Here is a 14,620-nt window from a genome sequence, read left to right as displayed (position 1 = left end):
GGGTGCTGCACAGGGCCTGAGAGGAATGAATCCCCCCATCTCTGAGGTTCTTCACAGAACGGAGAAAAGATGTTCACCTGCAGCTTCGCAGGTCACGACAGAGCCAGGGCTGGAAGTCAGAAGACTTGGTCTCCTGTCCCAGCCCTGCTGCTGATGTCCTCAGCCTTCCTGTCCTGTACTTTGCCAGTTTTAAAATAAGGGGGAGGCCCCTCCCAGCTTTAGGGTTTTCTTCCAAGTCAGACCTGGGTGCAGATCCTAGCTCTGCAGGTAGTATGGCCTTGATGCTCAGAGCCTCAGTGTTCCCATCTATAAATTGGGGATAATGATACTACGCATCTCACAGGCCTGCTGTGGAGATTTGATGAGATGACTAAGGGAAGAAAGTGCCTATCCGTGTGCCTGCCAGATGGTCAGTACTTGGTGATAGCACGCATGCTATTTGTGTTCTTATTATTTATATTTTCAGTTTTATGACTCTATGGGAGGGGTCCTCAGTAGAGTCTTTGGTGCTTAAGTCCACGTCCTCCAAAATATGGTGATCGGGCCAAGTCACACCTCTCCCATCTCCAAGTGGAGGTAGAGCTGCCTTCCTCAAAAATCACATTTATTTATTCGATCATCAAATATTAACTGAACACCTGCTGTGAGCCTGGGCCTCTGAAAGTTGAAGAGGACAGCCAAGCTCCATGCTCTCAGCGGCCCCAGCTGCACTTTGGGGCAGCCTCTGCCCTCTGGCTGGCCCCACCAACACCATTGGCCACAGGACCTCATGCCAAGCACGAGCGTGCTCAGGTCTGCAGGCTGGAGCCCTGGGAGAAATCCCACCCCCGTCTCCCAGGCTCCTGGAGCTTTCGTTACCCCTCCCTTTCCATCTCGGGGCTAGGGCCTGGGTGAAATGCCAGAGAACCCACCACAGTTAAGCCAGCACCGCACCTGGGCCAGAGAGATGGTTCGGATTGCCAAGCGCTGCTTCAGCGTTCTGCAGACTAAGTACTTTGGAGAAGAAGAAGGGCTTCTGCTGGGTGTGGATTGCAGGGTTGTGTTTCATTCACACCCCCATTAATGCCTGTTTGGATCCCGAATTGCAAGAGGTTTTGGAAATTTCCGGAGGACACGATGCCTGCAAATTGGAAGGCGCCAAGGGGCCCGATCTGCCCTGTGCTCACCTGGTCCTCTCCTGGTGGCTGTGGGCCTCGCGCCCTCTCTGGCCGCAAGCATGCAGCACGGAGCTGGGCACGCAGGGCCTTCAGCCAGCAGCCAGTGAACGGATTGACAGATGGACAGATGACAGCCGACTCCCGGCAATACATGCTTGTCCAGTCTCGGTCCAAGTTTCCAAGGTGGTTGGAGACACCAGGCTATGGCTTTGTTTGCCTGTGACAATTTGATTTGGGCTCCTGGGCAACATCATGGTTTTCAAGTCGTGGAGCGGACTCAGAACAAATGGTTTGTGAGCTTGTCAGTTTCTTAGCCATGGTTGCAGGAGGCGGCGGGGGGCAGAGCCCTGATCTAAGATGGGAGCTCGCCTGCCCCAGATGCAGCAGAGTTCAGAGCCCAGCTCCAAGGCTGGGTGACCTTGGGCATGGTACTTAGTCTCTCTCAAATTCTGTTTTCTCATCTGGAAAATGATAGCACTAATAGCATCCAACACAGGGCCGTGATGAGCTTAGATTAAATAATGGGTGTAAAAACACAGAGCAGAGCTCTGGGCATGTGGTGAACGCACCAGAAGGATGATGATGGTGTATTTGATGACCCCTTCTGCTATTTGTTGCCTAAACTTCTCTCTTCCAAACAGATTTTTGTAGACTGCCTTGTGTTGTTAAGACAAAAATTATTTTTAGAAGTTATTGTTATAGAAGTAATACACGGTCCTTAAAAACTCAAATGATCCAAAAGGGTTTAAATTAAAAAGCAAATCCCAAATCCTCCCCCCGCCCCTCCACACCAGCCAGCTTCTTGCCTTTCTTAGCAACATTCTCTTTGAATGTACAGCTTCCAAGTCTGGAAATTGCCTCCCTTTTTTTCTCCCCAAGAGCAGGGGACAGGTGTGCAGTCACGTGGGGATGGTGGCCAGGTGGCTATTGTGTTGAATTTCCGTCTGGGCCAGAAGTCCAGGCCTCAGTGGTCCCATTGGATCAGGGGGTGGGGGGGTGAGGGGTGGGGGACCAGCCTGTGTCCTTGAGGCAGCCTGGCCTCCCTGCTGCAGTTTGCTCTGAGTCTTGAGGCTCTCAAGTGTTCTGTGTCCTAGAGTCCTGGCAGGGAGCCTGGGGTGCGCCACATTCAAGCCAAGCTTGGAGGGACAGATTCGCAGACACCATGTCCGGCTGCGTGCCCGGGCTCCCTCTTCTGTCGGGGAGTCCCAGGCTCAGTCCGGCCTGGGCTTCCATGTTTCTGGGCAGGACATCCGCTCATTCCTGTCCACCTGCCGAGAGTCTGCACTTCCACGTCTGTGCCCTCTGGTGCCCCACTGCTTCCCTCATCAGGCAGAGCCCCGGGCCTCACCCTGGCCAGCATATCATCAGGGCTAAGTGGACTTGCAGCAGGTTTGAATTTTACCAACACTGGGGTGCGAGGTATGCCTCCTGCCTTTGCTTCCTCAGATCTGACCATCTGCCACGGAGCCCTCTCTGCCCATTTGAAGGGCATTCCCTCCCAGGCATGTTGGGGAGGGAGGATTCTTGCCCTCTACAATCCTGTAGGAGTCTCAGTGGCCTCTGTGTGGCCCAGAACATTAATGGGAGGCTCCTTTGCCAAGCCTTGGGGCCCAGTGAGGGCGAGTGGGCAGTGGCCATTTCCATGCTACGCTGGGCCCAGGGTGGTGTTTGGTTGCAGCTCTCAGCCATGAGTTTGGATGCATAGACTCCCAGCCTCTCCCAGGCATTTCAGGGTGGCCCCATGGAAGTCCCGTCACCTCTTGGGAAGGCTGTTCCAGGATCAAGGCACTTGAACCTGTGGCTCTTGGATCCCCCAAATCTACTTCTTGCTGATCTCCCGAGATGCCCAACAATGCTCTCCCTGGGCCTGCTGCCTTTGCCTGCCCCCTCCGCCCCCCTGCCCAGGCTTATACCCCTCCACTTCTGCGGGCTCCAGCCCATGCCCTCCAAGAAGTTTCCAGGGCCCAGAAAGTGGCCTATCTTCCTAGGTGCAGCAACCTCTGTGCCTGGCCTTGGAAGCCAGCAGCCCCCAAGACGTGGGAGCCAAAGACTTGGCCACCGTCTTGGGAAAAGGGAGAGAGAGCTCCCGCAGCAGAGCGAACAAATCAGGAAAACTTGTCTCAGTAAATTCTCCTGCCACCCACACTGGCTATAACAGATAAATCAGTACCTCTCATTCATTTGTTTACTGAGCACCCACTATAAACCAGAATCATTCCGAGACTGGGGGTGAAAGAAAAATCAGACAAGATCTATCTCAAAGAGCTCGGGATTTAAATAGCAGTTCTCAAAGGTGGTCCCCAGACCAACAGCATCCGCATTGCCTAGGAAATTGGTGGAAAAGCACATCTGCAGGCTCCCACCCCAGACCTAATGAATCAGAGGTTTAGGGGTGAGATCCAGCAGTCTGGACTTTGACAAGTTCCCCAAGGGGATGCTCATGCAAACTTAAGTTTGAGACTCACTGACCACAACAGGCAGGTAGCAGGCGGTCTAACGCATTGATGCAGCGGTGCATGGAAGGGGTGATGGGGCTCATGCTGGGGAAGGGGAGGTGCTGGGGAAGGCTTGGATTATGAATGTCTTACTCAGAGGTAGACAAAGAAATCTGTGTGTGACTTGTTGGAGGGGAGTGGATTCCTGGCAGAGGGATCCGCACATGCAAAGTCCCTGGGGCATGCTAGAGCAGAACCGCCCAGGACCTACAAGTGGTCATGCTTGGCTAGAGCGGAGGAGGGCATGGGGGAGGGGAGGGCTAGTCAATGGGCTTCTTGTGCTCTGAGCTGGGTTTCCCCAGCAGTGCTGCAGAGTCAGGAAAGGGTTTATGCGGGGGCGGGGGTGGGGGGAGATCTGCACCTTGGGAAGATGGGTAGTTGAGATAAAGTGTCTCTCTGGACCCCAACAGGTGTTGGGCTGTCTTCTGGAGGGCAGGGCTGAGCCTGTGGTGGATGGGGAGCCGGAGGCAGGGTGGGGCTGGGATACCCTGGGTCTTGGAGGAGCCCTGCCCTGTTGCCAGAACATTCCCACCAGGGAGCCACACCTACTGAGTGCTGAAGCCCAGGTGGTGTTCTTCTGTCCAGCTCTGAGTACCTCCAGAACACTCTGTCTTGCACTGTAATTAGTCTGGGCGTTCATGCCTTCCATCCCCAGCGCCTCCACTTACCATCTCTGAGGGAGAGGAGACTACAACACGGTCTGCACATCTAGGTTCCAGACCTGGAGGGGTGGCACCAAGAAATGGAAAAGCAAGCCCAGGCCCCCTTTGAGGTTGGAGCTGGGTGGAGGCTGGGAGCCGCTGAGAGGGGCCCAGGTGGATGGTGGGTTGGGTCAGGAGGTCCCTGGCCTCCGCCCCTCAGTGCTGGCCTGCCGGCCCCATGGAAAGAAGGTGGCAGGGGAAGCCCCCAGCCCCACCTCCTCCTCCTCGGAGGCCTGGCCTCCTTCAGAGGCCCCAGCCTCCCTACCTGCCTTCTTAGGGCCAGGCAGGCGCAGGAAAGGGAACCGGGACCTCTCCCAGGCCTGGGGCTCTTGTTTGGGAAGGGGCTTCTGATGAGCTCATCCTGTGGTGAGTCCGGGGCTGAGAGGAGGGAGCTTGCAAAAGGCAGCCCGGATCCTGAGTCCTTAGGGAGGCCAGAGCTAGGGAGAGAGAAGGCCCCGGTGCCAGAGTGGGGGGCAGGTATGCAACAGGCCTCTGGCTGGAGGGCCAGACAGGGCCCATGTGCCTGGCTCGGCAGCTGCTTTGGGCTGGCAGCCCCTGCTTCCCAGGCACCCACTTCTGGGGTAGTTCAGGTTCAAGTGCATTCACTTGGAGCCCTGCAGTGCCTGCTCCAGTCTGGCCTGTGTGTATTCAAGTATCACATTAGCCCAAACCAGCAATCAGTGCGGATTTGTGGTGAGCGCTCAGAGGAGTTGCGGTTCTAGTGGAGGAGGTGCCAGCCAGACCCCCTCCTTCAGGGTGGCTCTAGGCCTTTCTGCTCTATTCTGAGTATAGATTTAACCCTCAAGGGAAAGGAACAGCAAGGCTTTGTGGCCTTATCGACTAACTGGATGAGGAAGGGTTTCGAGGTCATCTGTTTTGACTCCTTGAGAGCTGTGTTCATTGATCTGCTTACATACCACCGGCAATGGAGAGCTCACTACCAGTCAAGACAACAGTGTTCAGATTGCTTGTAAAGTTATTTTCCTGCTTTGCACACGAGCAACCACGAGCAAGTCAGCTCTCTTCTCAGTGTGTAGACTCTGAGCACAGGTCTTCTGTGCTCGTCTGTAGACCCTAGGGTGTCACATGTGCAGGATAAATATCAGCCCTTCCCTGGCTGGGAGCAGCGCTCAGCACATGACTGGTGCTATCCTCACCTCTCTCAGGTGGACCCACGAGTGCCTTAGAGACAAGGCCAGGCTGAGCCTTGGGCTTTCATCCTAACTCAGAGACCCCAAACTATAAAATGCCCTGAGCCATCCTCCAGCACTGACCTCCAGAGGCTCCTGGGAGGGCTGTCTCCAGTAGGCCTCCTTCCTCATGCTACCCCCTTCCCGGGCTCCCCATCCTTCTGCAGAACCTGCCTGCTCACATCCCTGGGGCTTCACTTCAGGGTGTTCATGAGGTCAGCCGGTGGGTCTGTTATAATTTCTCTTACTGGATGAGAAATAACAAGAAAGTGCTGATGTGAACCCGCAGGTGGAGAAGGAGTCTCGAAACTGGCCGTGACCTCCGGCCTCAGCCTGCCACTGCCACGCTTCCCCTGGGGTGTGGGCATCACCCCCAACCATGCATCGGCCCCTCTCGACTTTGTTGTTGGTGTTGCTATTTGGGGTTTTTTAAATAGCTTTACAGATGTATAATTTACATACTATGAAATTTGCTCATTTTCAAGGTATGATCCAATGGTTTGTCGTAAATTTGAGAAGTTGCATAACCATCACGACAAGGTAATTTTGAAATATTTCCATCACCCCCGAGAGAAACCTGGTACCCTCTTGTCATCGGTTCCTATTCCTGCCCCCAGCCCCAGGCAATCACCAGTCTCCTCTCTGCCTCTGTAGATTTTGCCTTTTCTGGACATTTCGTGTTAATGGAAGCATATACCACATGTGGACACCTGTTTTTTACATCCTGGTAGAGGTGCGAGGAGACGGTGCCCACCCACTGATATGCCCACCTTCCCACGGCCAGCCAAGGCCACGTCCTGAGTGTGTCTTCTTCGAGTTGGGAGATCTCATAGAGACACTGAGTTCAATCTTTATTTTAGTGCAAGAAGGAAATTCTCTGTACCCAACCCTACGCTAAGACCTTCGGACATCTGCTTGAATACCCCGTGTCAGCCCACTCACTAGCCCCAGGACTGAAGGAAACTTGGGCATCCTGATCACATGGTATGCACCAGGCTTCCTGACATCATTTGAGCTTTGGTTCTATCCTCTGAGATGGAATCATTTTACAGCTGACAAAAATTGTAGTTCAGAGAGGTTGAAGCACTTACCCAAAGTCACACAGGTAGGAAGTGGGGGAAGCCAGGATTTAAACCCCAGGTCTCTCTGATTTCAGATCTATCTTTTAACAGCTATACGACATTTCCAGTCCTCCCAGGAGATGGGGGATACTCTTCTTTGTATCAGGGCAAACTCTCTCTTCCTGTAACTTGTACCCATTGTTTCTAGTTTTGCCATCAAGACCCACACAGACCCCCAACCTGGACGTTGGTCCTTCGGGTCTATGTCTGGCCCTGCCAGCACTTTTTAGGGGACAGCCGAGTGGGGAGCATGAGAGAGAGAGGTTGGGCAGGGGCTGGGCTGACCCAGCCTGGCTCCCGGGACCCTTTGAGGATCCCCAACCCTCAACAGCATAGAGTCTTCTGGGACTGCTCCCCATCTAGTGACCCTCTGTTTGAGAAACTGGGGGCCCAGGGAGGGTCAGGGCCTCCGGTCTAAACGAGTTCTGCCCACGCTTCAAAGGAAAAGACAGGAGGGAAACAGACGTGGCATAAACAGACTTGGCATGAAACAGGAGGAGGTCGGGCTTCATGTTCCTGACCCCCACTGTAGCTAGATCTGCCCTGGGGCTGGGATAGCAGGCCCATGCAGAAGGGGAATGTGCCCCGGCCTGCCTTCTCCCCCACAGGCGCCCCCCAACCCAGCGTGGGCTTGGAGAGCTGGACAGCCCAGCCCAGAACCAGTCTCTCTGATGCCACTGCCACATACCAGACCACTTCTCGGGCTTTCCCAGAGATCTGATGTCCCCCAGCAGAGCTGTAAGCCAGCAAAGGGCTTAACTTTCTCTGGGCGGCGGGCTCTTTGGTGGGAAAGATAAGCTTGGTCTGGATTAAGCTGGAGGGTAAGATAATATTTACTCTCAAATAATACTCTCTGGCTAGGAGCAATCCGGGCCCTGGGGTTTCCACGGGTAGGAACTGCCAGGGGCTCTGCCACCCCTTACCGGGCCCCCAGGAAGCCTTGCCTGCCCGTCGATGCTCAGCCCGGCTCGTTCACCTCAGTGCTTGCTCTCATCAGGAGTGAAAATGAGAAAAGCTATAATGGTCGACACGTTATTATCAGTGGAGTGCTTAGCCTGTGTGATGATCTCATCCAATCCATATAACTTCGTGGGGAGTCGGGCTCGTAACCACCACAGAGGTCCAGGCTTAAGTCCCAGCTCCGTCACTTTAAGCTCTTGACCTTGGGGAAGTGGCAACATTCTACCTGCAAAACGGGAGCCCTAACGAGTGCCTGAAAGTGGAGTCATGAAGATGAGCCATGGCGTATATGAAACACCTACCCAGTGCCCCGGCACCTAGTAGTGCTTAATCGAGGGTAGGCTGTCGTATGAACTATTAGTATTGCCGGGAACAAGGCCCAGGTCTGTGGAACCACAGCTATTCAGGGGCAAAGTGAGATTCAGATCCAGGGCCACGGGGCTGGGTAAGCCAGGCCTCCAACGGACCAGCCAGGGAGGGGCCGGGGGGGGGGAACCGGGTGGGCAGGGAGGCCGGGCCTGGCCCTTGCAGGGGTGGCAGACACAGCCTTGAGCTCCAGAGAGGGAGGAAGGGCCCCAAGTGCTTCCTGTCCCCACTCCCCTTTGTGGAACAACAACCAGGCCATTCTCTGTTCTTCATCCTGTGCCTCACTGATTTGTGCGCCTGGAGGCAGAGAGAAGAGCACCCTGGCTCATTCCTGAGGAGAACAAAGCTGGAGGTCAAGGCTGTCCCCGATGGGGCAGGCGCTGGCTCCAGGGAAGGAAGGGGGTGTTGAGAATCAAGGGGGGATATTGCTAAGCCTCCCCTCCCCGCTGCCAACCCCTGGATGCTGTAAACAAAAGCCCTTCTGGATTCTAGAGTAGCCTCCACCACCCATGACCTAGCTGTGAGGACTGACGAGGCCCCTGCCCCTCTCTGGGCCTCGTTTTCTCATCTCCAAAGTGCGGAACGATCAGCAGGAAACACTGCCTCGGCTGGAGAAATCAGGGAGGGCTTCACGGCTGAGGAGATGTCAAGCTGGGCATTGAGGGGCGAGAAGAAGTTCTCTAGGCGGACAACAGGAGAAAAGGTGAGAGACCCGGAGAGAGACCCGGCAGCTTCAGAGTGGGGGGTTTGACTGGCCCGTTCACAGTGATTTGTGAATGAATAATCATGAATCATACATGTTCCTTATGAGAAAAAAAAAAAAATAGAAGTCACCTGAGTATCAAGAATGAAAGAAACATCACCAAAAGTCCGTTAGTATTTGATACCATTTCAGCCCTTTTTAATACGATTAAGACCGTAGGCTTTCAGCTCCCTCCTGGATGGAGAATCTCAGGTCCTGGGCAGACAGGAAAGAACAAAGAGCTGTCTTCTGGAAGCAGAGCCAGGCCCGGAGCGCTAGACAGACGGGCCGCGCTTCCTGGGGGTGGGGGCTGGAAGAGCAGGCCAGCGGGGGCAGAGGGACAGCGGGACAGCCGGCGCCGGCTTCCCCGCAGGTCCTGACAGGGCCCACAGCAGGACCCCCGGGAGGGGGGTGGCGGGGAGGGTCTTTGTGTGCATGAATGAGGCCTTGTGGGCAGGGCCCCTGCCCCGCCCCTTCTGGGAAGGCCCCGCGCCTGTCAGCTGGCAGAAGTGGCCATGCCACCGCCAGGCAAGGGAGGGCTCCGGCTAATGGCTTAACTGTGGTTTCCTAAGACGTCTGGCTGCAGGGCGCAGCAGGCTGCGGAGGGGGCCTGATGACTCTGTGAAGTCATGGCTGCCATCTTGCCACCTCGTTGGCGCCGCCATTAAACTATGGTTTGTCTTCATGGACAGGGGCTGAGAGGGCGGGAGGCCGGGAACGTTGGCCTGGGCACGGAGGGGTCTGTCTGCTTCTCGACTTCCAGACCCAAAGCTCAACTCGGGGTCTCTTCCTGAGATAACATCCTTGTCCTCCTTGAGCTCCTGCCCCAATTCCCCCAGCACCGCCACACACACCCCCGCCTCGGTTGGACTGCCTCCTGGGCAGTGTGGACATCAGGGCCCCCCTGGGGGAGTCCCAGTGCCTTGTGGGCGGGGGGGGGGTGGGCTATCGCCTGCACCATCATCACCTTGGCTGTGAAAACAGGACAGGGGTGTTCCATTTCCTTCATGGTCCCTGTGAAGTCTGTTAACAGTAATTACGAAGTTATGGGGAATTCCCAGGCCTCCTAATTAGTGTTAATAGGGGCCGGGTGAGCCATTCATGGGAAAATGTCTTTGTTTGCGTTCTCAAAATTCGACCACTGCGTTCTGCCTGTAGGTGTGATGTAGCTATGTTCTCGCCCCGCTCCTCACGGCCCTAGAGCCCTGCACACAGTTGCACACACCCGCCGGCCGTCGTATTCACTGTGTGCACACGTGCACACACACACATGCACACACGGACACACTCATACACTTGCATGTACACATGTAAACGCGCGCGCGCGTGCCCGCCCGGCAGCACGACCGACTTCAGGTCTTTGGCTGCTGGATTAAGACATCATTTTGCAGGGTGCCTGGGTGGCTCGGTCATTAAGTGTCTGCCTTCGGCTCAGGTCATGATCCCAGGGTCCTGGGATCGAGCCCCGCATCGGGCTCCCTGCTCGGCAGGAAGCCTGCTTCTCCCTCTCCCGCTCCCCCCTGCTTGTGTTCCCTCTCTCGCTGTGTCTCTCTCTGTCAAATAAATAAATAAAATCTTAAAAAAAAAAAAGACATCATTTTGCAAGGCAAGCACCAAAAACCAAACAGCGTGTCAGCCCCACTCCCAGCCCTCCCCGGTGATACCACGAGAGGCTCCCTTCCCCCATGCCGCACCCCGACCCCAGAGACCCCGGTGCGCCAGCCTCCCCAAATTAGACTATATTAATAAACCATTACGTGTTCCAATTAGTGTGGCGAGTGAACCTGGCTGGCTGAGCAGGGTAATAACACTCTCCTCTTCCCGCTAACAGGCCGAGGCACATTTCCCCAGGAGGAATGAGCCGAGCTGGGCTCCCCTCTGTCTCTGTTGGAATAATGAGATCCGGCCTCCCGACCCAGGCCTGTGGAAGGCTCCCTGCCATCTGGGTCTGTGGCCACCCTGGAGGAGGCTTCCTTTGGACCAAGTGGGAGGGAGGGAATGAATGGGGGAACGAAGATAGCATTTCTTGTGTAGTATGGGCTGTTGAGCCTAGGGTCTTCTACCCGGGATAATGGTTTCTCAGTTGAGCTGTGGGTACCCATGGGGCCTGGGGCACTCATCCCCGAGCCAGCGGGTACCCAGACTCTCAGGATTAGCCCCGTATGTCCTAATAGAATATCAGCACTCCTCGAAGATTTGGAAAACAATACCTTATTTTTTATATTAAAACAACTCTGGGGTGCCTGGGTGGCTCAGTTCGTTGGGCACTGCCTTCGGCTCAGGTCATGATCCTGGAGTCCCGGGATCGAGTCCCACATCAGGCTCCCTGCTCGGCAGGGAGTCTGCTTCTCCCTCTGGCCCTCCCCCCTCTCATGTGCTCTCTCTCATTCTCTCTCTCTCAAATAAATAAAATCTTAAAAAAAAAAAACTCTGGATATATTTTGAAATAAAATGCCATATATATGTGTGATATGATATGTGATATATCTATAAATCATGAATCTGTGAGGTGAATAAGAGATTTACAGGCAATTTTGCTCTCTTGCTTTCTTCTCTGGGCTGGGTCCCCAGATTTCTAGGTGTGTGGAGGTAATGATATTTCTTCTGTAGCCACTGCAAGAACCGGGGAGTAAGAGTTTGTAAGGTTCTAAGCCATAGCGTAATGCTGTGTGACGTTGCCCAAGCCCCTACACCCTCCTGATCCTCTTATCTCTGAATGGCACCATGGCAACAGTAATAACACGTCCCCAAGGCCAGGGTCACAGTATGCAATCTGGGCAGTTGCAGAGCCGGGGTGGGTTGGAGGGTCCATCACTGAGAAAGGCCCCACACTTGGTTTAATGCTCTGCTATTGCCTCTTGAAATTCTTAGCTTTTGAATAAGATTCCTCATTTTTACTGGGTCCCACAAATTATAGCTGGTCCTGCACCTTTTGATGGATTTTTAACAAGGGTTAGATCAGAAATTTGTGAAAGAGACCCACACAGGGATTCATTCCTTCCTCCCTTCCTTCATTCCTGCCTTCCCCAAACATCCGCTGAGCACTCACACTGTGGCAGGCCCTGTACCGGATGCTGGGATTCAGCAATGAACCGGGCAGACAGAGTCACTGCCCTCCTGCGTTCAAAGGAAGGGGAAAGAAGATAAATAACAGGAACAACAAAGGGACAGACAGTGACTAGAGAGAGAGACTATTTTAGGCGGGAGGGGAGAGGGGGTGGGGATGGTCAGGAACGGTCTCCCTGAAGAATTTGATCAGATACCTGAGTGAAGCGAGGGCTTATGACATGTGGAATAGCTGAGGGAAAGAGGGTCCCAGGCAGAAGAACCAGCAGGTGCAAAGGCCCTGAGGTAGGAATGTGCTTGCCCTGTGGAAGAGACCAGTATGGCTGTCGTGGGTTGAGGGAGAAGGAGGATGGTTGGAGATGAGCCCAGTGATGGGGGCGGGGGGCTTATAAACTGTTGTGAGGATTGTTGACGGGAGTAAGTAAATGACAAGGGGGTAGAGGATTCCTTCAGCCAGAGCTCTTGACCCTGGGTCAAGGGACAAGGGGCAGCCTCAGGGCCAGGTCTCTGCTGTTGGTGAGGGATGGCTCCTCTCTTAGCTCTCTTCCTCCTCTGACTGGCAGGAACCCTGATGGCCTCCTGCTCCATCCTGGCCCTGTCAGCCAAGCCTCGCCCAGGGGGGAGAAGCTGGGAAGGAGAGGGGTCAGTAGAGGGAGAAGCTGCCTACATTTCTGGAGCCCCCACATCGCTGGCCCATCATGCAGTCCTGGGCCTGCCACTGCCAGGGAAGGCCAGTCCCCTTTGGGCACAGCCAGGCAGTTGAGCATCCCTGCTGAGGTTGCACCAAGGGTCCCTAAGTCCTTATTGCAGAGAGAACACTGACCTTAAAATGGGGTGAGTTCATTAAAAAGTAGTAGAGAGAGGCCTGGCTTTCCAGTTCACATGCCCAAAGTATCCATACCTCAGAAGGTTGTCGAAGCCTTCGCTGAGGTGCGTGTGAAGATGCGTGGAGCCCAGCCATGGGAGGGAACCCTCCCCAGGGGCCCCTGCCGCATGCCAGGCCTACTCCTGAGTGCATCCAGGCCTGCTCCTGAGTATCACCCCGACTGGGGTGAGGCCCTACCTGCCCCCGGGGGCACACAGCGAGGAGGTGGTTTATTCCCACCTGTCCCCCCTCGTCCCTCAGGTAATGGGATCCAGGTTCTCTTTGGGGTTTATCTCTTACTGGAACATCTACCTTAGAAAGCCCCATATGATGCCTCTACGGGAGACCCATTTCCCACGGACTCTCTTCTCCAACATTTGCTATTCACAATTACACCAAGGAAGGAGCATCCAGGGGGGTAACGGCCTCAAGCAAAGCTCAGAATCATCTTCCTGAGGCTCGGGATAGCTACATGTAGTCCTGCTGCTTGGGTCTTCCTGGACGTGACCTAGCTCTGCACGTGTGGTCAGGGCCTGGTGGCTCTGAAGTCACCTTAGAGGGGCACAGACATGAAGTGACTTGCTTAAGGTCACACTGGAGCCAGGACAGCCTCCTTGAAAAGCCTGCTTTGTATGTCCCCCCCACCTCCCACCCCATCCCCATGTGGTCCCTGCCCCATGAACTTGCTGAGGCTTCCTTTCTTAATTACTGGGCTGCCATGGGGAAATGAAACACCTGCCAGGTTCTTCCTTTTCCCAGCAAGGAGGCGCCCCAGGACCCCCTCCTCCCAGCAGGGCCCCACCGGACCTGAGGTTGCCTTGGGCAAGCCAGCTTTGTAGAAGGGCTCACACATGCAGAGCCTCTAAATTAACTGTGGCTGCCGCCTGCAGGGGATTCGGGGGGTCACAGTTCCAGGGCAGGGTTAGGGGATTTATGTCCAGGCCTCCAGCGAGGTGTGCTTTCAGAGAAGTGTTGCAGCTGACTCAAGCAGGTAGCCTTCCACCTCCCCAGTGTGTGTGTGTGTGGGGGGGGTTTGCGTGTGCACACGTGCGATCACTTTTAGACAGGGGACAGAGAGCAGACAGAGGCAGAGACAAGACTCTAAGATGGAGAGGCAGAGGGTGGCCATAAAGTCGGAACCGGAACCCAGATCGCTGGACCAAGGACATACCTTTTATCCTTACCTCCTCAGAAATTGCAAAAAAGGCAATTCGCCTTTGATCTGAGCCTGGCCTGAAGCCCCTTCCCAGGACCCTCGCCCCCACCGTGCAGAGGACACACGGGTGGCTGGCACACCCACTGTGTGTGCTCCGCAGGGTAGCCCCAGTGTGCACAGAGCGTGTGGGGCCTTCACCGCCACGCTCGTGCACCTTGTGATCCAGTGGCCGTAAGGGGTGAGACCCACCTTCCTCTGCCCCCCAAGTGCTCGTTTCAGCGAGCCTTCCTAAACCCTGACCCCTTTATTCCACTCGCGTTTGTGAGCTCAGAGGCTGCAGACTGGGCTGTGTTTACACGTTTAAATGATGGGGTCTGCTCGTCACATGTTCAGACCACCATTTCCATTCCTAAAAGGACAATACCTGAATCCTTTCCAGCCGGAAATGGAGCCCATGACCCCTAGATGTGTGCTTAGCCTTGGCACTGGGAGCCATGAACCTGGCTCGGGGCCTAGGACGGCCGGGCAAAAGGTATGGCTTCCAGAGCAATGATAGTTCGGCTCCAACTTCTCGAGAGCTTTCTCATGTCTCAGGCAGAGTGGTCTCATCGGTGTTCGCACGACCATGAGACTACATGGTCCCCAGAGGCTCAGAGAAGCTAAAGCCTCATGCTAGTGAGCGGGAGAGATGAATCCCCCCATTACTCTGATGCCTCTGGCCACTCCCCATGCTGCCTCCCCAGGGCAGCCCACGGAGGACAAGTAACCTGCTCAAGAGTATGCTGTTGGCTGGTGGCAAAT

This window comes from Neomonachus schauinslandi, chromosome 11 (genome assembly GCF_002201575.2).
Source record: "Neomonachus schauinslandi chromosome 11, ASM220157v2, whole genome shotgun sequence".
Lineage (NCBI taxonomy): Eukaryota > Metazoa > Chordata > Mammalia > Carnivora > Phocidae > Neomonachus > Neomonachus schauinslandi.
This window is presented reverse-complemented; position numbering follows the sequence as displayed.